At 34.2% G+C, this 24,331-nt stretch overlaps 1 non-coding gene across 1 annotated transcript; it reads right to left on the reverse strand.

Annotated features, from left to right (window-relative positions):
* Positions 1 to 19,537: 19,537 nt before the first annotated feature.
* LOC111766857 (U6 spliceosomal RNA) lies at positions 19,538 to 19,644 on the reverse strand. The gene has a single exon (XR_002798807.2). It is a non-coding gene; the product is annotated as a U6 spliceosomal RNA (small nuclear RNA).
* Between the last annotated feature and the right edge of the window lie 4,687 nt (positions 19,645 to 24,331).

Consider the following 24,331-nt stretch of genomic DNA (forward strand, 5'->3'; position numbering starts at 1 on the left):
ACAATGTAACATTTTGTGTGATTATCTTTTAAAAATAAATTAAAAAATTATTTATAAAAAGCTTCATAATCCATCAAAAATTTTTTAAAATGCTATTGCTCCCAATGCTCTTATCCATTCTTAATATTTTTATTTTATTTTTTGAAATATCGGGACGCTGGGGATTGAACCTGTGACTTTATCTGTGGGAAGCCAGATTTCAACCACTGAGCCACAGTGGCCTCTCTGAGTTGGTTTTTCCATTTGCTTTTCTTGTTGTTTGTTTGTTTGGGGGTTTTTTTTGGTTATTTATTTTTTTTAGGAGGCACCAGGAACCAAACCTGGGACCTCCCATGTGGAAAGCAAGCACTCAACAGCTTAAGCCACATCCACTCCCAATATTTATATTTTAATATAATTTCAAGCATACAGAAGAGTTGAAATAATATTATAAATACACATGTATACACTTTACTCAGCTTCACCCTTCAATTCTATCTTCTCCTGTTTACTTTATTGTTCTCTCTCTTTCTCTTTCTCTCTTTCTGTCTCTACAAGCTGTATTTCTGACAACAACCTGGAGCATTGTATCCTTTACTTCTGAAAGCAACAGTGGATATATTTTAAGAGCAAGAATATTCTGTTATATAAAGAGAGTCAAATTATCAAAGTCATAAAAGGCAAACTTTACACAATGTCATAAACTCACAGCCCATAATCAATTAGTATCAAGTTTTCCTAATAATGAATGTCCTTTCTAACTTCTTTATTCTGATCCCAAATCTACTGGATTGCTCCAGAGTCTGATACTTGGCTGTTTGCTTTGGCAGGCAGTTACGTTGTTCGACTGGGATTGGACACTTCCCATTGGAAATCAGCTCCAGAGCAGCTCCCTTCTCTCACCATAGCCGGGGGGCCTTCTTCCGCCCCTGGCACTCACCTGTGGCTCCCTTCAGACGTGCAATACCTGCGCAAGCCTTAGGGCGAGAGGCAGCAGGACTCACGCACTTTCTAGCCGCTGTGGCTGCTCCACCTTCTGTTCGCTCGTTGTTCAGGCCCAAGCGACTGTGATTTTTCCCGTGGAAACGGAGACCCCCGTCCAGTTCTGCCTGGGCCTTGCCCTCAGACTCAAAAACGGAGGAGCGGAAGAGCAGTCTCGGCCTCGCCCCTCTCGTAACCCTCAACCCTCCTCGGCACCTCCCTGCTTCCCTTCACTCCCGTGCTTCCCGTTGGCTTGGTTTTCCTCCCCTTCCCAGTATACGCGGATCTGCAGTCTGGTGGAGCGCGCTTGTCCACCAGACAGGGAACCGCAACATCTGATGGGCTGAGTCCAGAGGAACGCCCCGCCGAGCTGGAGACCCGTGAGCACCCCTGCGCTGGAGAAGAGTTTCTCCAGTTTTCTTTGAGTTCTTGTTCATTTTTTACATTTAGATCTCTCATCCAATTGGGGTTTGTTCTGGAATATGGTGTGAGGTATGGATCTATTTTTATCTTTTTTCAAAAGAATAATACAGTTGTCAAAACTCCTAATTGTGAAAAAAGCCCATGTTTGCCTAATGATTTGAAAGGACATATTTTTCATATACTAGGTTCCCATATGGATTTGGGGTTATTTCTGGATTTTTTCGCTAGTCGAGTAGCCTGTCCTGTTACACAGGATTTACTGTATGTTTTAATGTCTGGTAGGGATGATACTTACGGGTATCTTTCATATTTTTCAGGGGTTTCCCTAGCTTTTTTGTCTGTTTTCACATATGATCATCTGCTTCAGCTTGAACCTTTAGACATATCTGTAGTAATTTATTTGGGAGATTATTTTAAAATTATAAATTAATTTGGGGAAAACTGACATTTTTATGAGTTTGAGTCATCTTATCCAGAACAACAATTATCTTCCTTTTTTTTTTTTTTTCTACATCTGGTAGAAAAGACCTAAAAATTCTTGTATAGGTTTTGTATACATCCTAAGATTAACTGTAAACATATATGTTTTTTTGTTCCTTCATAGGGTGTTTCCTTATAATTATATCTTTTAACTAATTATCATTATTTTCTATTTGTGTTTAGAAAGGCTATTGAGTTTGGTATGTTGAATTTTTTCTTTAAACTATTTTGAAATCATTTTAAATATACAGGGCAGTTACAAAATTAATTCAAAACCCATAGAGAGAACTCCAACATATCTCACCCATATACCCAGATCTAACAACTTTAACATTTGCTGTGCCATTCTTATTATCCATCCATCATCTCTCTATATAAAACTATCTATCTATCGATCTATCCATCTATCAATCTATTGATCTATCTACCTACCTATATTATCATGTCTATATATATGTCTGTATCTAACTATCTGTCCAAATTCTGTTTTCTGAACATAAGTTGTATACTTCATGCTTCTTGAACACATAATACTTCCATGCATATTTCCTAAGAATAAATGATCGGTTATCGAGTTCAAGAAATTTAGCATTGATATAACACTTATTATCTATATTGCATTTTTTTCTCTCAGTCCCAGTAATGTCCTATTGAGCCTTTTCTCCTCCAGTATTAGATCTTTCCAAGATCATGTGTTGTGTTTAATTGTCATTGTCTTTTTAGTAGCTCATTCTCTTTTTTTAATTGTGGAAACTTATACAAGAGATATTTTCATATTCTAACCACTCCCAGGCATATTTTTCATTGGGATTAATCATATCCACAGTACTCCACTTTCTGTCTGTATGGATATGCATCTTCTAGTCATTTAATATAAATGAAACCATACAATAGCTGTCCCTTTTTGCCTAACTTATCTCACTCCACATTATATCTTCAAGATTCATCCGTGTAGTGGCATGTATCAGAAATTCATTACTTAAGGCCAACATGCAATTGAAAGTTTATACCTCATTTTGTTTATCCACTCATGTGTTGCTTCCATCTTTGGCTACTGTGAAGGTTGCTATTATGAACATTATTGTACAAATATCTGTTTGAGGTCCAGCTTTCAATTGATTTGGATATATAACTAGAAGTGGGATTATTGGGTCATATGGCAGTTCAATGTTCAACCTTTTTGAGTAACTGCCAAAATGTCTTCCACAGAGACTGTACCATTTCACATTCCCACCAACAACGTAAAACAGTTTTTATATTTCTGTATCCTCATCAGCACTTGTTATTTTATTTTCTTTCCATTCTTTCTTTAACAAATAACAGGCATACTAGTTGAATATAGAGTGGTATCTTTCTGTGGCTTAAATTTGCATTTTCCTGATCACCAGTGATTTTAAGCATCTTCTCATGCGCTTATTGGCCATTTGTATATCTCTTTAGAGGATTGTCTACTCATGTCCTTTGCCCATTTATTTAATTGCGTGGTTCATAATTTTTGTTGTTGTTGAGTTGTAGCAGTTTGCGTATATTCTAGATATTAAACCTTTCGCAGATAAATGGTTTCCAAATATTTTCTTCCAATTCTCTGAGTTGTCATTCACTTTCTTGATAATGTCCTTCAATGCTATCAAATGTTTGGATGTACCGAGTTTTTTCTTTGTTGTTCATGTTTTCAGTGTAAAGTCTTAGAGTCGACTGCCTAACAACGCATTTGAGATATTTCCCCATATTTTATTTTAGGAATTTTATAGATTTTGGATCCTATATTTAGGTCATTGATCCATTTGAGTTAATTTTTGTATATGACATGAGTTAGGGGTACACTTTCATTATTTTGCTTGTGGGTATCAGTTTTTCCCAGCACTATTTGTTAAAGTTCTTTACTCATCGAGGAAACTTGTTGCACTTGTCAAAAATCAATTGGCCATAGATGTATGGGTTTATTTTTGCACTCCATTTTTTTCCATTGGTCTGTATATTCTGTCTTTGTGCTAGTGCCATATGGTTCTGATTATTGTAGCTTGTAATGCATTAGGGAGTGTGAGTCTTCTACTTTGCTCTTTGTCAAGGTATTTTTGGCTATTCAGGGTTTCTTATGCCTCACACAAATTTGATAATTAGTTTTTCCATCTCTGTAAAGAAGACTTTTGAAATTGTGATTGGGATCGCATTAAATCTATAGATCATTTTAGGTAGTATTGACATCTTAATTATATTAAGACTTCCAAGCTATGAGAACAGAATAACTTTGCCTTTATTTAGGGCTCCTTGCATTTCTTTCAGTAATGATTCGTAGTTTTATGCATTACAGTACTTTATTTCCTTGGTTGAATTTATTCATAGATATTTTATTCTTTTATGTGTTATTGTAAATGGAAATATTTTCTGTATTTCCCTTTAGGCCTATTGCTGGTGTATAGAAACACAATTGATCTTGTTCCAAACATTTTTTTGTATTTGTTTAAGTTATGATAGCTTTTGTAAATTATTCTCAATTTTTTTATAGACAGGATCATGTCCTGTCTGCAAATAAGGACTCTTTTATTTCCTCCTTTCAAATTTGGATGCCATTAAAAAAAATTCTTGCCTAACCCATCTGGCAAGCACTTATAGCACAATGTTGACAAGCAATGGTGATGGCAGGTATTCTTGTCTTGTTTCTGACCTTAGGGAAAGTTTTCAGTCTTTCACCATTAATGTATAATGGTAGTAGTGGCATTTTCTTATATGCCCTTTATTATGTCGAGGAAATTATCTTCTATTCTCAGGTTTCTGAGTGTTTTTATCAATAAATAGTGCTGATTTTGTCAAATGCCTCTTCTGCATCAATTGAGATAATTGTATGTTTTTTGTTTCCTTCCATCCTTTTAATGTGATGTATTATACTGATTGATTTTATTATGTTGAACCACCATGGTATTCCTGTGATAAATCCCACTTGATCATGGTGTATAATCTTTTAGTGTGCCATTGGATTTAGTTTGCAAGTATTTTCTTAAGGATTTTTGCATTTACATTCATAATGGATATTGGTCTGTAATTTTCTATTCAGGTGATATCTCTATATGGCTTTGATATTATGATTATCTTGGCCTCATGGAATGAATTAGGGAGTCTTCCCTTCTATTCAATTTTTTGGGCAAGGCTGTGAGAAAGATTGGTATTAATTCCTCATTGAATGTTTGGTTATAGACAACAGTGAAGCCATCTGGTTCTGAATATCTTTTTGATGGGAGGCTTTTGATTACTGATTCAATATTTTCAATTGCTTTTGGTCTGTTGAAATCTTTAATTTCTTCTTAGTCAGATAAGGTAGTTTGTGTGTTCCTAGGAATTTGTCCATTTTATCTAGGTTGTCTAAGTTCTTGATCTCCAACATATGTTAATTTTTATAAAATGCTACATTATTGGATTCCTATGTTGCATAAGATAATTTAACAAGTGACTTTTTTTTAACTACTGATATTTCAGTGGCCCTTTCTCCCTTGTCATTTCTTATGGTGTATATTTGTTCTTTATTGATTTTTAAGCTACTGCTCTGGTCTTTTTTATTATTTTTAAAAACTGAAGTTTGGGATTATTCATTAGATCTACACTTTTTCTACTCTCTAACATAAATTCCACTTGATATTTATTATTTCCTTTATATGCTTTCCTTTGCTTTCCTTTGGTTGCAATGTGGTATGCTTTCCTCATGGGAATTTAACCAATTTAATTTACTTCTTTCAGTTTTATTGATGTAAGTGTTAAAGGCTATGGAATTTCATCTGATCAGAGCTTTAAATTTATACCATATGTTTTACCATATAAAATTTTCAATATGTATTTTTAGAAAGTCTGTAATTTTGGTGAATTGCTTACTAGATGATATTTTTTCAGGTAGGACTTTGTGGTTTAGTTTTTAATTTGTAGCGTCGCTGTTTTATGACTAGAGTGTATTGTTTATATTATTTCTGCTTCATGAAACTTATGCTTTCTTTGTAGTTTAATGTATGATCAGTTTTCATGAACGTATGAATGTTCTGTGTGTGTTTGAGGAGTGTATTATTAGTCATAATTATTAAATACCTGTCACAAATTGTGCCTTTTATCATTAAAAATGTCGTCCTCATTATACATGTTGTGGCTTAAATTCCATGTGATGCGGATATAAGGGTTACCACTGTTTTAGTTTCCTGAGACGCTAAAGCAAATACCATGACATGGATCAAGTATACAATGGGTATTTACTAGCTCACAGTTTTAAGGGTGGAAAATGTACAAATCAAGGCAATGCCTGCTCTCCACAGACGGTGGCCTCCCGGGGCTGGCTGCCTGCGCCTTAGTCCTCGGCTGGCCACAGGGCAACAGCTCATCCGATCTCTCCGTCCTCTCCTGGGTTCCATCGTTGTCAGCTTCTGGCTGCTCTCCCTGTGGCTTTTCCTCATTTGGTCTAAATGTCATTCAGCTTAGGGGCTCCAGTAACAGAAATAATACCCTGGGCTGGGCCACAGCTTAGCTGAATTAACCTCATCAAAATTTCTGCCTACAGTGGTATTTGTACACAGCATATTGTTGGGCCCTGCCGTGTAAGCCCAATTGAAATTTGTTTTCTATTAATAAATGGGTTAAACTCATTACCATTTCTTTTTATGACAAATGTTTTGCCTCAAGTCTGTTATATATATTTTAAGTTACTTAGTATGTTATGTTTGCAGGGTCTCTTTCTCCACATGAACTTTGCTATATTTTTATATGTATCTGGATATGGGTGAAGGTTATATTTTTGTGTCAGTGATTCCAGTTGGTTGTATACCTTTTTTTAATACCTTTTAGTTCTCTGTTATTTAACTTTTGCCCATTACTAGTTGTATCCTTTAACTCTACCATTTTTTATGCCAAAAAATCAATGAGCTTATTCCCTTTCCCACTTCCTTCTATACTTACCATAGTTGTCTTATTTCTATCCTGTCAGAAAATGATCAGTGTGTAAATAAATATTTTTTCACTTTCATCCCCACAATTACTTTAATTAAAATTGTAAAGGTTCATCATCATTTTGGAGAAATTTCCCATGAAGTTAATTCTCAATTATATTCCTCAGAAAGTATCATTCTTAAAATATTCATTGTTTATTGCATTTTAAAATTATTTGTTCCTATAGTCGTGATACTGAAAGGGCAGTAGAAAAATTCTTAGGTCAGTCTTTCTTTCCTTAAGTTTATTTGAAAATACATTTGTTTCTTTTACTTTAAGAGAAGTTATTTGATAATTTTGCCTGATCTTAAGTTTTGTATTATCTTTATATTCTAAACATTTTATTAGAATATATTTCAGAATTAATCATTCCAGGTCAATTTTCCTGTGTATTTCGTGAACTCTTTCCAATTTTAGTTCAGGTGTTAACATTCCTGGGAAGTTTTTCTTGATTTATAGCCTCAAATATTCGTTAAGTTTCACTATTCATTTTTGTTCTTCAGTGACTCCAATTATATGTTGTTGGATTTCATTTGCCTGAATTCTATTTCTATCCTTTACTCTCTGATACTTTTTGCTTTAATCTAACTCATTTTCAAATCCTTTGTTGTTTTCATAGCTTTCTTCAATACCTTTCTTACATTTTTATTAATATGCCTTCTTTTCCTGGGTGTCTTTTCATTTATTATATTTAACATAATTTTGTCCTCTTAACCATTTCTTTTATGTGACCAGTCAGCACATATTTTATTTCTTTCTGGTTTTCCTTTCTGTTGTGTTTTCTGAAGATAACTAATAGGAATTTCTTAGGTTGCAGTCCCCACAAATTGTATTTCCTTCCTTTTTCCTGCTTTTCCTCCTAAAAGCCATGACTTTGCAAAATTCTGAGTTCTAAATGCTTTTATGCCTATTCCCTGTAATCAGTACTCAGATATACCAGGACTCCTTTTTCACATTTTCAGGCCTCTTTTCTCTTCTTTAACTCTCTTTAGCTATTTGCAAAAATTTTGGGGTAGGTAGAGGGGTAGCTAGGCCTGAAATTAGTGTATATTTTTCTATTTATAGAGAAAACATTTATATAATGTTTTCTGCCTTGAGATATGCTCAAGTGTGGGGTTTTTTAATGTTATTTGTTCTTATTGATCTATACTAACTTGTAGGGATGTGTGGAGATGTTAGGATTAGGGGACTGCCACTAGCCCAGGCGCCTGAAGTTCCTGCACTTGATGCGTATTCCCCAATAGCCCTTGATAAAAGGCAGAGGTCTGTCGTGCTTGCTTCTTAGCTACCAGAACCACACTGACATTACGGCTTCTCTGTGTTGATGAACCCTCAGCACAACGGACTGACTTGGTAAATAACTATGAAGTAATATAGAGAATATGGCTTTTGTTGTCTAATATAACTGGGTTTGAAAGCTGGCCCTGGTGCTCACTGGAAATACATTTCTGCCACTTGAACTTTCTAAGTCTCACTGCTAACAATTCAAAAACAGGAATAATTATACTTTTCTCTAATATAGTATAATATAGGAAAATAACACTGACTTGAAGGACTATTTTCTCCTTAATTTTACACTTGATATGATTGAAGTACTATGAGATGAGGGTAATTGTCCATGGTCACTTGCTAGTTCAAACCTTTTCCCAGGGTATTAAACTCTTTTTATTTGGACTCCAGAAAGAGCCAGCACCTCAAATTTTAAGAGTACTTTTTGTGCTGTCGGTTGTTGTTTGTAGGTTTAATAAGTTCCCTGAAACTCAACATTCGTAAAGTAAGCATGAATCAGGCCACAGTATTGTGGGAATGGTAAGTCAATGTAGTAGCTATAAAATGTCTGGAATATTGCTGGGGCATGGTAATGTTAGTTCACCTTCTTGAATTTGAGTTTAGAACCTTAAATATTTGGATAGTAATTTTTCATGATCTTATCCCTAACTGAATATGTATTAAATAATGTTGCTATCAATATCATCTGACTCATCAAACCGAATGATACTCTGAACTGTCGTCTCTCTGTCAGTAAGGGCCAGCATATTCTCCAGTCCTATTACTGATTGAGATCTGCACCAACTGGTTGAGTAACGCCCCAGGATTTTGTCTTCTATCAACATCCTTCTCTCTCCTCTGCCCGACAATGCCTACAGCAGCACCATTACACTGAACTGAAATTTGACCTGTCGCTGCTTAGAGCCAGAATACATAAATATGTCCTCCCTCTGGCAGAGCAGTGTCTATTAAGAGCAGAGGCACGAATGACTGAGGCATATCTCTTTCCATGTTTAATAAACAGTAGACAGGTACAGCTTTCACAAGATTCCAGTGTATCCCCGGGGTCAGTCTTCTTCCAGGTAAAAGTTGTATTTTCTTAACTTCCCTAAAAGTTTTCACATTTGTCTCCACCATCTAAAGAACAATTTACATTGAGGTCAGGCTGATGCTTTAAGATAAGTCACAGAGCTGTCTGAGATTTTCATTTCAGGCTGCCTCTCTGATTTAAACTCCAAGCGCCTGAAGTCAGAGCCTCAGGTATAACCTACCGTTTTTTCACTCTTAATTTTCATTTTAAAGGTACAAAGACCAGGTATTTATTTTCCTTTTGCTTTAATTTAAGAAAATCTCAAATATAGACAGTAGAATTCTTCCACAACCATAAAAATTTTACACTTAAAACAATTTACAAAGAAAAAATATTCTGTATTTCATTTAATTCAGATTTTCAGTGTTACCTGAAAACATTAAAATCCATGTTTAACCATTACTATAATACGTCCTTTAATATACTCAAGATAAAGTCAAGCCAGCTAAATGATGTTGGTGGTAATGGTGCTTGATGATGTATTCAATATCTACTGAAAGGTTATGGAAAGATACTAATATAAATCAGATTTGCCTTTAAAGACAAATCTTAAGATATGTAAACAAATGGTTATGAGATAGATAAAAGAATACAGATAAAATCTAAAGGCAAAAATAGATAATTTCATACAAATTAGCTAGAGAGAAGGAAACAGAATAGCAACTATGTACAGCAGGGGAAGCATAGTAAAGCTTGAGAGATGATGAGTTTAGTTAGTTGGTTTGTTTTTTCTATTATTATTATTATCACTGGAATAATGAAAATGCTCTAAAAATGAAGTGATAAATGCACAACTGTGTGATTATACTGAATACCACTGATTGTATACTTTGGATAGATTTATGCTTTATTAATATGTATCAATGAAATTGATTTGTTAAAAATAGGTAATTTCAAAAGAAAGAGACATTGTAATAAAATGGAGAAAGCAGGGCTGTGTACTTTGAGAAGTGAGCAATTGTATTGTAGCCTTTCATAAAAAGATGTATATGACAAAGTGAAAGGTACATAGGGAATAGATTGTTCACAGACTTTACAATGAGGCTAAGGGTTTTAAAATGTGTTTCAGAAAAAAATAGGAATGTCCAGTTTTTCTTTTTATTTGTCTTTATAATTTTTTATTATGGGAATTAAATGATATGAGTGGTATCTCAGAAAGTGTTTGCTAGCAGTTGGGTATAAAATAGATTATAGTAGAGATTTGGGGAAGAAAATATTTCAGGAGAGACCAATTAGAAAACAGTGAAAATAATCAATAGTAGAAGCAATAAGAGTAAATTAGGTAAGCAGCTGTAGCAGGAGGTGGAAAGACCAAGATAAATTGCAGAAATAAAATGGATTGGATTTGGTAATAGATTGGATGTATGTAAAAAGAAAAAGGTCAGAGGAAAGAAAATGCTTTAAAGTTGAGAACTTGGAAACTGGTATCACTAAAATAACTAAAGTTTGGGTAACAAGCTTCACATATTTATAATTGGCATAGAGATTCATATCTTTTGAAAAGCTTGCAACTGATTTATTGTGATGTATATCTCACAAAAGGAGTATGTGTACTGAAACACTCTGTCTCTTGGGCTTTAAAGTAATGTAGAACAGTCTGTGGCAGATTAACATTCCTAGTGAGAAAAACCAGAAAAGCAAGATTATGTATATGTTAATGGCATCAAGGAGATTCTTAAGACATTAAAAGTCTGTGTTTTGAGAACGGCAGGCTCTTTTCTCTAAGCACAATTGCTGAGTCTGGATACAGAGTCAAAGCTGTAATCTGGATTTCATCTGACAGAGGGCCACTCCTCTCAACTACCCCAACAAAAGTCTGGTTTTCTTTGTAAGATATTTGATATAAGGTGATGCTATCTAGAAAAGAAAGTAAAATTGAAGCAGAAAATCTCCAAACATTAGAGTGGAAATATTGACATATCCCCTCTTTTAAAGAGACACACATTGGCATTTAGTAGCCAATACCACTGGTCTGGTGAAGTGAAAACTCTTAATTGGGAGCCCTGAAGAGTTGTTCTGTAGTAGCAGAATAAACAGGAGGTATACAAATAGTATCAAATTCCACAAATTAGACTAGACCATTCTCAATCCCTGACTACATGAAGGAACTCCATTTGTCATAACAAAGAAAGGATGAAACAGCTCTGGTGGAATATAGCATCAACTGGAGCCTCAAAGATTTTTATTCATGTCTAGCAATCAGTCACAAAATAACTTGGCATGCCAAAGAGAGGAGAATGCATTAAAAAAATTGGAGAACAAATAAACAATGGAAACAGACTCACAGGTAATCTGGATATTGGTGTCCTAAATAAACAGTAAATAAATGGTGCATTGGCTTACCTAGACCAATAAATAAATAGAAGGTGAACACAAAAATATCCAAACTAAGAAATAATCAGGATGAAATAGCTAGAGGAAGAGAAGTGTTAACCACTTCTTTCATTAAATAACATTTTATTTAAAACATTTCTAAAAACCTTCATAAAATTTTGAAGAGTTTAGGGTATTATCAAGCAACCCATAATTAAAAGTATTAATTAACAGTGGAAAATAAAGCATAGAAGCTACTTCTTTTGTCTGAGTGTAATTATCAAACCTGGTAAACTTGTACTTGTATTTAATGGCCTTGGAACAAACAGATGGAAAGTGAAAGCCTGGGCCTGCTCAGCCTAAGGAACTTTAGAGGAAGTGCTTTGTCCATAATCTGGAGCATCAGGAGGGAAATTTGCCTCGACATCAAATGCTGCAAGGGCACCTTAATAAAGTCTTTGTTTTTGGTCTTCTGCAAGCTCATGATGGACATGGAATTATTTTGTTTTCTTTTTATTTAAGATGCTTAAGAGTCTTGAATCTGCAAAATGGTGTTTTTCATCACTTGAAAATTCTCAGCTTTTATGACTAAATATTGCAAGCTTTGGAGTGTGGTTAAACCTCTCAGGAACAGGACATTTGCTCATCTCAATAGATAAGTCAAAACTATAAAACTTTTTTATAAATATTCTTAACAAACTGTGAAAAGATGAAAATGTTTTTAATCTGTTTAAGGATATCTACCCTAAGCCTACTCTAAATATTGCATTTACTGAACAAATATTGAAATATCTTCCTTTAAGTTAAGGAACATGACAATAATATCTACTATCAATATTATTCAAAATTGCTCTAAAAGTCTCAAGTTGTATAGTAAGGCAAGAAAAATACTTATAAAGATCAGAAAGGAGGAGCTGTCATTATTTGCTAATGATATAATTGAGAGTAGCTATTGCAAAATTCAATCGTAAATTTTTAGAAATAATAGAGTTTAGCAAAGTGTTAGATTAAAATATCAGCATTAAATAACTGTATCTCTATAGACCTGCAATAAAATGTTAACAAAATATAATTATTATTTATGTATTTTAAAAAATTATAAATGTCTAATACACAAGAATAAAGCTAAAATAGTTATTGAGGCTATATTAAGCCAAATAAAAACACTCTACCTTTATTCAGAGATATTAAAAAATTCCTAAATAAATGGAGTGATGCCCTATATTAACAGTTTGGAAAACTTAATGCAATCCGTTCAGCTTTAATATGTTTTTAAAAATTTACTTTTCTAATGCAGTTGATATTGACAACAGTTTCAAAAGTGAGACACGCTCGATGAATGGAAGAAAATTGTACCCTGGTGACCCAAGTGGCATGAGAATGCACAAAACTCTTGCATCCACCTCAGCATCTTCCATCTACTTCGGTTTACCAGCTGTTTTTACACACAACCTTCCATATCTGGTGTTGTGACATTCCACCTGACTTCAGGTGACATTCCTTCCCCACAACAACTTACTAGCTGAGACCTTTCTAATTCCCACCTGCACAAGTTAACATCAGGTCCTTTTCAAGGCAAAGTGCCCTGTTTATTGTAGTTTGTGTGTATTTATTAAGTGCTTAACATATATAAAATTGTGCTACTGTTTTTATTGGGTTTCTATATCCTCTTATGTGTCACATATGTAGCCCTGTGGTTTTTAATTGAGTGATTTTGCATAAAACAATTTTTAGGAGTATGCTATGTTATAGCTTAACTGACTCTATCGAAAATATTTGAATTATCATGAAATTTTTCTGTATGTTAAATACAATTCTGATAAAAACCCCAGCAGTGTGTGTGTGTGTGTAAATTGGCAAACTGATTTTTAAATTTATATGGAAATGCAAAGTGTTAGTACCCTGTTGAACATCAAGAGTTATTATAAAGCTAAAGTGATTAAAAAGAAGAAATGATTGTCCAGTGATAGACAACTAAACATGGTACAGAATACAGAAACAAGAAATTGAACATATATTTGTTTTATGATAAATGTGTCTTTTTAGATGAGTAAAAAAAGAACAGGATTTTCAATAAAAGAGGGTGGACAATTAGGTATCCATTTGGTGTAAAAATAAAATTTAACCTTTATGTCACATTGTATGCAAAATCAGTTCCAAGAGGATTAAAGTCTTAAATGATGCTTTAAATTCAATTTAATAAAATATCTTTGTATTCTCAGATAGAGAAAACTTTCTTAAAGAAAATGCAGGAAGTACTAACCTTATTCTAAATAATGTATTCAACTGCACTTAAATTTAAATGCTTAAAATTATAAAGAGAATTTTAAAATCCACATAGTAAGAGATATGATTTAGGGTACATATAATTGGCAAACAACTAGCCTCTTACTATATGATGATCTCCAACAAATAAATTAGGAAAAGATAAACAACTCATTAGTAAATTGTGCAAAACTGTTGACCAGACAGGACATCAAAAGAAAAATCTCATGACCAAGATACATTAATACTAAAAGCTTCTTCTTTTTTACTAATTAGGAAAGGATCATTTTTAACAACAAGGAAATCACATTCAGCTAATATATTGGCAAATATTAAAATTTAGGCCACCTGCAATTATTGGTGAGAATGTTAAGTAAAGAGAAATCTCATACACTGCCGTTTAGAAATTAAACTTTTATAACCTCAACTATTTGATTGCATTCATAAGATTCTATGACTGTATACTTAAACTGAGAGGACCCTCAAAATATTTAGTAATGATAAGAGAACTCAGTAATATACAGAAATTACTATACTTAAGTCACAACCAATTGGAATTTATAAACTAAGGAAAATACATATTTAATAGCCAATAAAATAAAATTTAAAAATAATAAAATACATTATCTAGTAATAAAATAAGGAAATCAGAAAAAATCATATGCAATAGATTTTTTGAGAGAATAGAATAGAACAGAAAGAAGAGAATAGTTAGGCATAAAATAATAACAAACATCATATATCCATGGAAAATATACAAGTAGTTCATGCATTTTAAAGTCACAAAGAACCATTACAAAAGGTTGTCTCATCATATTCTTGAATAGGAAGAGAGAATTTCATAGATATTAAAAATCTACTTGAGTTAACACATAAACTAAACGCAAACTCTATATTAATATTAACAGGGACTTTTGGGGGGAGTATTAGGTTAGTTGATTCTATAATCATATGGAAATATTAATATGCAATGGGGGCCAGAATAATTCTAAAAAAGAACAGTAATTAGAGAAAACCATGTATAATAACGTTAAAGTGACATTATAATTTTAAAATGATGAAAATGATGATGCCAGTACATGAACAGACAGATCAATAAAACAGAATAGAAAGTTCAGAGCTAGGCTAAAATATGTAACAGAAATTGCATATGACAAAGAAAATATTTCAAGCAATTTGGTAAAATCCTTAATGTTAATAAAATGCACAACTTGGAAGTCATCTGAAAGAAAATTAAAATGGAGCAACACATAAAAATACATGAAGAGTAATCCATGTTTGAGCATAGACTTAGCAGAATGCATAATAGAACTAGAAAAATGACATGTAGTGATTTAATTACCTCAAACTGAGGAAGGTCTGTTTAATGTGACATGTAATCCACAAACTATAAATTTCACTATATAAGAATTAAAATCCATGATGAAAAGCAACTTAAAAATTCAAAACGTGAAACCAAAATAGAAATAGTTGGAATTCTTTCAATGGAAAGAGAAAAGGTCCTATTAACAATTGTAAAAAAGCTCATAATAAAAGAAATCCAAATTTACATCACTCACACATAGCTTTTTCTTTTATTAAACCAACTCTTTGGTCATGATCAAACAGTTGATAAAATATTATGAGGAAAATATGAAGGTCAAAAAAATATTGTGACGGCGATTGTGGGAGAAAATAGGTACTCATGCATTTCTCATGGGAAGACAAACTAGTCTAACAACTAGAAAGACCAATTAAATTTGACAGGGTCTATAAATTACAAATTCATTCACTCTTTGAACCGCCAATTCCAGTTATAAGAATGTGTCCTGCAGTGGAATTCACATGTGTGAAATGACATGGAGCATGGCTCTAACGCCAGAAATTTGGAAACAAACTAAACATCCGTCAGTAGCAAGGTGCTTAAATAATTCATCATATATTCACAATAGACTATTCTACAGCTGAAAAAACAAATGAAGAGAACATATGGAACAACCTTCAAAACATATTTAAGTGAATTTTAAGTATATAAAGAAAAGTAAAGAATGGTGCATATAACACTGCTATTTTGTAAAATGTGGGAAACAGAGAAATGGTGAGAGATAAGGAATCGTGAGAGAGAAAGGGAGTGTGTGGGAGGTTATTCCTAAAAGAACACAGAAGAAACAAGAAAAGAACTTTCACTTGCACTTATCTTTTGGATGTCAATGTTCTCTCTATTTTGAAGATGATTAACCAGAGCCTCAAAAAGGTCAAGGTCAAGAAAGATTTAATGAATGGAAGAAGTCAGTTTTGAAATTTAGGCCTTCTGATTACATCCTATGCTCCTTATAGATGACCACATTTTGATAAGCATGGATAACCTTGCATTCTTTTTTTACCATCCCTCCATTCATAAAATTGTTTGGAAAAATATTAGAAGCTCTCAGTGAGTAATGGAATAAATAAGGGAATAATGAATGAATGAACGAGTATTAAGTTAAGGGCTCAGGAAAAGAGAAATTAAAAAGTGGAATACGTTAAATGTAGGAACAACTTTAAACTTAAAAGTTAAGTTTGGAGTGTGACAGTCTCTCTGGAGATTAACCCATTTCCAAACTCTTAAAAATGTATGAACTTTTCATTTTGCAATTTTATTTCTAGGAATTTCTCCTAAGGAAATAATGGAACAAGTGCACAAAGATATACATACAACTACACATAATGTACACATGCTGTCTGCAAAATAAATGGGAAATAGTGTTTTCTTTAACTGTATGGATTAAAATCGATTCACCATCAAAGAAAAATGTGTAGAGAAAAATGCAGTTTTTTAACGATTTTCTTTTAACATAGGCGTCCTTTTACACTTGTGGAAGTACTTATCAAGGCCTTTGCTAAATATATCTCTGCTTAGACTCACAAAATATGACAGGGCAACATCAGAAGTCCACTTAGTCTTCTAGTCCCTTAACACGAAATCATTTGAACATCAACGTTTATTCAGAGCTGGGTGAAAGCTCCCTTGGTAGCCCATAGATTTAATTGGTATCTGTCATTCTATTTGAAAACATCATGATTTCTCACTTTTGAGCCTTTTAAGATCAAAGTGTCACTGGCCTCGCTTTCAAGCTCAGCACCTAAAGACCTCACTGTCAATTAAAGGATTCTCACTCCAAACCCACGAGAGCCCTCACTGTATTCCTGGAGCGTACATCTAAAGAGAGCTTTAAGACCCACATGATTTAGTGTTCTAAAACCGTCACTCTTTCTGGCAGAATCCTTTCCCCTCTGTCTCAGACAGCAAATTGGACAGAAATCCTCCTGATACTCGTAGTATTAGGAACCTTAAAAAGAAAACCAACATTTTTGTGCTTGGATAGGATGCCCTGTAACTGTGATGCAAGTCTTTATCCTTCTAGCGTCTTGGTCATCGTGCCCTGTACCTCAGTTGGCCCTCTCAATTCTCTGCTCAAAAATAGAACTTTCAAAATTACAAGTGCACAGATAGTGTAGTGGCAGAAACCAGGAAAGAGTGCCTTTACTGGAGAATAAATATGGAAGCAAATGCTACTGTTTACTCCTGAAGCAAATGGACAGGATTGAAATATCAAATTTATGGTTGCAGATTATAAAGATTTAGCTATTTTAAAGATGCCCAGCAAAATCTGTGTTACAGTAAATAAAACTAAGTAGTGGTTTGCTTTGAGCCATATGGTGGTCAAAGGAAGAGTTTTTTTTTCATAGTTATGTTTATGGGCCCTTCAAATATAATAAAAATCTAAGTAGATGGCTAATTGAGAATTTATTTCAATAATTAAAAGGAGCAGTCACCTTTAGAAGATTTAAAAAAAAAGCAGATTCTGTCCGTGGGTATTGTGGCATGATGAGCTTGTTTGCTTCCATCTTTAAGCTAGAGTGTCCTACTCTGACAAATTAAACTGGGACCAATGGACACTATGTGATCAATGGGATAGAGATGAGTGACATCCAGTGACACTTGCATCATTATATGCACATTTCAATAGATGTGATCGATGGTCTTGTTGTATCAGCAAGACATAAGAAATCATGTTTTTTTTTTCATAAATCATCAATTTCTTGAAATAAGAGCAATGCTAAGGAGGCAAAATATCTAATTGTGAAGAAATCTCCTTGCCCCATGAACATTTTGGTGACCTGAACCAAAGTGAGAATATTATTTGACTTTTTATATAGTCTGATTATTGAGTGTTTTGAATCCAAAAACATGTGGAACAATCTACTATTTTTTAGATAGTTGCCTATAAAGGATGTTATCTAATTCCATGTTTTTCTAGGAATATATTAAATAAACCCACAAATCACCCTTTCTGTTCTTTTTTTTCTTCAGTCAGTACATAGTTGATCTCAAAGACCTGACCGTCATAATTAAGGCAATTGAAAATGAAGTTCAAGTACTAAACACTCCTTTAATTTTTCTTTTTCAGATCAGTTACATATGAATAGCCAAAATGCTGTTATTTCTTTTCTTTATTCCTCAGGCAAACAATGTCAATGGTTTACTGCTTTTCCTCCTTTGGCGAATTTTATAATGAAAGGAATTAATTTTCTTGCATGTAAAGCATTACAATGGAGTAAACTAAAATGAAATATTTTACTGTTTTTCCATTTTATAATGGCAACAATTTCCATTCCATATTTATAGTTACTAAAGAGTCATAATATTAATGGCATAATTTTAAAAAATATATATTTATTTCTCCCCCCCTCATTGTTTGTGCTCATTTTCTGCTCTCTGTGTCTGTTTGTCTTCTTTTTTTAGGAGGCACCAGGAGCCAACCCAGGACCTCCATGTAAGAGGGAGGCACCCAATCTCTTGAGCTACCTCTGCTCCCTGCTTGTTGGTCTCTCATTGTTTCTCTTTGTGTCTCTTCATTGCATCAACTCATTGCATCATCTTGTTGAGTCAGCTCACTGTGCCAGCCTGTCATACCAGCTCACTGTCTTGCTTATCTTCTTCAGGAGGTACCAGGAACCTAACCTGGGACCTCCCATATAGCAGGCAGGCACCCAACTTCTTGGGCTACATCCACTTCCCACTGACATACATTTTTATCTATAAAAAATCATTCTCTTCCCTTAATCCCTCTACAGGTATTTTAAAACCAGGTCTAGCAAATAAATAATGAAAAATATGAAATAAAATTCCATTAGCTAGGGGGAAATCAGTATAAAAAGGCTGGGGTTTACAGGTGGGCAAGAGATCTGACTGAATTTATAGGCAATACAAAGTCCATTTCTATATATTTTATGTTACAAGACAAAATCCTGTCATATAAACTAAGCCTCAGGAATTTCTTATTTTACAAGTTCATAGAATTTCATTTTCAGATCACTTTGGACATCATCATGACTTGGTTATTGTTGTTTATGCTTCTTAAACAAATTAACTTAGCTATAGTCATCGTTTGCTTCTTGAAACAGGAACTTCTTGTAGAATTGGCTGTTGAACTAGTCCATCAAGATTTGACAGTGAACATACTTTTGGAACAATACTAGTGTCTCAAAGGAAACCAAAGAGAAAACAGCCTAGTTTTGCAAGTTGTCAGAATTAAAGGATACTTAAATATAATTAACGCAATATTCAAACAAGAAGCTTAGTAGATCAAGTTCAAGCCTAGAATTAAGAGTAGCTAATTTGACTTCGATAATTAATTTAATTCTCAACCTAGGATCGTTATACCTTTATCGGAGTCTGGCCCTAAACAGATGGAATTAAACTTATGTAGTTCCTATGTTTGTCAGTGCACACATCTGGATGAAAACTTTTTTTTTTTTTTTAATATGGAACGCTTCACGAATTTGCATGTCATCCTTGCACAGAAGCCATGCTAATCTTTTCTGTGTCATTCCAATTTTAGTATATGTCCTGCTGAAGCGAGCACTGGATGAAAACTTAAACATTCATTCAAGGGCACCAAAACTTCACATTCTCAATTCTAAAAACCAGCATAAAATGTAACAAAAAAGATAGCATGTATTTCATCTATGAAGTTAGGTACTTGGGTTTTATGTCTTGGTTTGACTACTTACTAAATATATGTGAACACGAGAACATTACTTAAATTCCTTTTGTCCTGATTACCTTTTGAAAAGTTATGTAAATCATGGTCTTAGTTGCAAATTACAGAACCCAAGGTAGCTAAAGAAGAAAAGGAATTTATTAAAGCAACTATCTGAAAACTTTTTCTCTTTGAACCAGAGAGCAAATATACAAGGTTTTTTGGGCCAATGGTCTCTCTTGTAACTCTTCAATCTTGCAATTGTAGTAAAAGTAGCCATAGATAATGCATAAAGAATGGGTGTGGTGGTTTTCCAATAAAACTTTATTTACAAAGGAGGTATTGCCATCCTCTGTATTAAAGGAGAGTATGCATCCCACAGAATCTTGAGGATTCTGAGCTATATTTAGATCACCACTATTTAGATCTAGTTCCAATGGCAAAAGTCACTATGAATCTACTTGGAGGAAAATAGGTCACATGCTGTAAAAGAAGCTGGGTAAACCAATCTTTACCTTCTACTTTGGGAAATGACGGACTTTTATTGAGGAAATTACCAAAATATAAAGAAAGTATTAAAAATACCATGTAGATATGCAAAAGTGTATCTCACATAGTGTTGTCATGAAAATTACAATAAATAATAAATGTAAAGCATTTAGAAATATGCCTGTCACTTAATGCTCATTAAATATTAGATATTGTTGTCTGGAAATCCCAATTTGGAATTTTCATTTTATCTTAAAAATAAGCAAAACACAACCAGTATTTCACAGCATCTTTTTCTGTAAAAATGAGATAATACCAATGAGGTTCTCAAAACAACACAGCCTGGACTAACTCTTATCATGTTCTGAGAAAGAAATGCTTCCTCCACCTCTCTCCCCAGCAACTTACCTATAACTTTTATAGTCCACATATCACCAGGAGAGAAAGAGGAAAGGATTAGCCATTTGAAAATGATACCTATTGTTAAAATTTTTGAAGACAAGTGAAAAATCAGGGGAAAATATCTGTTCATAGATACTTGTTTTCCGCCTTCATCCTCCCCCACAACTCAGTTGCAGACCATGCTTACCGAGGAATGTCTTTCACCAAAATGAAAAAGAGAGAAAGAAACAAAAACAGAGGTGCTTTGAAAGAGCTGGTGTCCTGTGCATTCCAACCCTCGTCTTACTATTGGTGTTTTTCACCTTTCGCTGCACCTTTTCCCTGGATTTTGGACGGTTGCTGACTTTTATCACCTGTTTTTCACTTTCTTGACTTTATCTGATTATGCCATTAGTCTGCTCAAAATCCTCCAATGGCTTTCATCTTGCTCAAAGTAAAAGCAAAAGCCCAAATGACCCTTAGAGGCGTACTTGGTAGTCGGTGCCTATTACCGTTGAGGGCTTGCCTTCTATTCCTCCCTTCTGAACTGTTCTGCTGCAGCCACGTTGCACCCGCTGTACCTCAACCTCCCACCGCGTCTCTGCTTCAGACTTTGCGTTGTCTGTGTCTTTCTACCATAGAGCTTCCTCATTTCCTATAGCAATCTACTTAGAAGTTACCTTTTTAATAGGTATCCCTTGTCTATTCTATCTAAAACTGCTCAGTCATTAGCTCCCAACATTCACATACTCATATTTTCTCTGTACTTTTTCTTTTTTGTCTATTTAATTCCTAACTCTTATCACTGCTTTTGTTTTCTGTCCTTAAAGAGCTTCCAGGTCTGAGCTGAGTAAAAAAGGATGAATGTATGGGTTTTAAATGTGTTGAAATAATTATATATGTCATATCTCATACAATTCCAACAGCAATATTATATCCTGCATCTGTCACATGAAATTTTGTTTCATCTTGCAGATTGTTGAGAATCAACAAACTTACCCAGCTTGCTGGATTTCAGCAAGCGGCAGAACTGTTTCATGCTCTTTTCATTCTACCACACTGCCCCTCTTGAACCAGAAATTAGACTCAAATTGGAACATCATAAACATTCATCATGTACACAGGCCACAGAACTGAAATGTGGTGGCAATTGGCTTTGCATCCCTCCTTGGAAATTAAGCAAAATCAATGTGTTTTTACTTGTCATCACATTTTCAAGCCTCATTAAAAGAAATGTTAAAGTAGTTTATTTATTCAACAAGTTGAAATAAGCCGGAGGAAATGACTGTTTAGCCTAAGAATGGTTTTGCACATTATTCATAAGTAAAAATACATTCCATAAATATTATACCCAAATTCTTTTTCAGTTTACTTCCATTTTAATTCTATCAACTTGTAAATTTATTATAAAACACTTAAAGCATGTTTGAAAATATATTAATGGATCCCCGTGAATTCCTTTCCTCAAATTCTCCCAGATGAACCCGTAGAGAGGAAGTAAATGTTTTCTTTCAACCACAAGTATTGGTAAAATATTCACTGGATATGTGCATTTGTCCCCACCTCTTTTGAAGAAAACACATTCACTTCCAGTATCCTAAATGATATTTGGGGAAGTGAAGGAAACTAGAAGGATGAAACTGAGCGTGTCTGCCTAGAGGAAGTCTGAGGAAAGGAAAGCATGGGTAGTGAGAAGAAAAGGGTGCTTGCTGATCCCATCTTCCACAGCTTCACTCCAAAACCGTTCAGGAAGACTGGGGTAGGATCTCTAAACTCTTAAGGGACATAGCAGGACTCCATAACATACGGAAACGTCGTGCAATTTTTACTTTTTATGTCGTTTGTGTTTGTGAAAGCCATTATTTCCCCAATTGTACTTTTCAATGTGAAATCCTTTGAAATTTCTGACTGTCACAGCAAGGCTTTTGATTTAGATGACACAAACAAGAGATACCCAGCAATTTCTATGACATGTTAGCCTCTGTGATTCAAAAATGATTTGATTTCCTCCAAGCACTGGATTCAACTTTTTATAATTTAAAGGCAATTTGAAAGAAATAAGTGACTTAAAATCAATTTTTACTCTTCCTAAAATAAGTTTATACTTATTTATACCTAAAGATGATAGAATGGCAACATACATTTCTCAGTATACATATAAAGAAGTAACTTCAACAAAGTTTATATGGAGCCCAAAGTAGCAATTAAATATGCAGATGATGGTCATACCTTCATTTTTACCTTCTTGGTAAATTAAAGAGACTGCCACAGGTGGCACTCTAGTATAGCTGCAACCATACAGCCATAGCTTGTCTCATTTAGTTGAATCTACTGCTTTGTTTACATTCTTATTCTCTTAGGCATCTCATGAGCTCTGATTTCTCAGGATCTGTAGTGAAAGTTCTTACAATTCTATTTCCTGTCTAAAATCCAAAAAGCCCAGGAGCCTTTATCCTGGACATTTCCCAAAAGCCCAGGAGTCTTTTTGTTTTGTTTTGTTTTGTTTTTTTCACCTAGAAACACTTTATTTTCTCAATCGCCTTGAACTTCAACTTTCAGAAGTACTAAATATTTTTGCTGACTAATCCTTCCGTATCACAGTGAATTCCTCACTCCTCTTTGCCAACTATTACTTTAAAAGCATTCTCTAAAGCAAAAATACACATTCTAATGTAGGTATAGACATTTCAGTGTTAGATGAGTCAAAAGAAGAAGGAATGGACAAGAAGCTACAAAACCTGGGTTTGGAGCCTTGGTCTACTATTCACAAACTGGGAGATGAGGGCCTAATTACCTAGTCTTTCTCAACTGCAGACTACCCACCTGAAGCCACCTGAAGTTACATACATAGTATCTGTATGTAACAAGGATTTGGTCATTGTCAACTGAGAAGTATATAAGATAGTGGCAATGGATGTGGAGATGGAGAGTGTTGTAGAATCCCTCCACCCCCTCTTGTTATTACATGAAGCAGGGCTATTGAAATGATGGATTATTTTAGGGTGTAATTTGGGAATTTTTTTTAATTAAAAAATTTTTAAAAATTGAAAGACATATATTAAAAAATTCAATTCTCTTTTTAGAAAGAGAACAATGATAAGTGTTTTTCCAGAGAGCACACTTGAGCACCGTATTTACATTTGCCAGGACCTGATGAGTGCAATGGAGGCACAGAAGTCAAAGGAGTCACTCAAGATTTTTTAGAAATTTACGTCATCTACTGCATCTTAGAGTAACAGGACACCTGGTGTGGCTTACAAAATTTTCTTAAGTCCTATGTGTTCAATTTCTCCTTTGAGAGCTCAGTGTAAGAAATCTGTTAGCCATATGTACATCCTTCAAAAAACTTGTCCAAAAGGATCTATGCCCTTGTGCGTTATTTGTTAGCACAAGTAACATTTACTCCTCTTACCGAAATGGCCAGTGATAACAATTTACAGTATGTAAAAATAAAAAGATTACTTCTGCTCAATAATTTGGCCGGAAGAAACTAAAGAAAACATGCTCTTCTTACCTCTTACTGTGACAGACCCCACTGATGACTGATGTTTGGGTCGTTACGACAGGATGGGGGATACTGGACCAGGAGGAAGAGTTTATGTTGTTGTGAAGAGGGAAGCACGTGTGTGCGGGAATGGGGCCGCTCATCAGTAGATCCCTGAGAGCTTTTCTGTGTGAGCTGCTTCGGCTCCCACATCAA

This window comes from Dasypus novemcinctus, chromosome 10 (assembly GCF_030445035.2).
Source record: "Dasypus novemcinctus isolate mDasNov1 chromosome 10, mDasNov1.1.hap2, whole genome shotgun sequence".
NCBI classification, from domain to species: domain Eukaryota; kingdom Metazoa; phylum Chordata; class Mammalia; order Cingulata; family Dasypodidae; genus Dasypus; species Dasypus novemcinctus.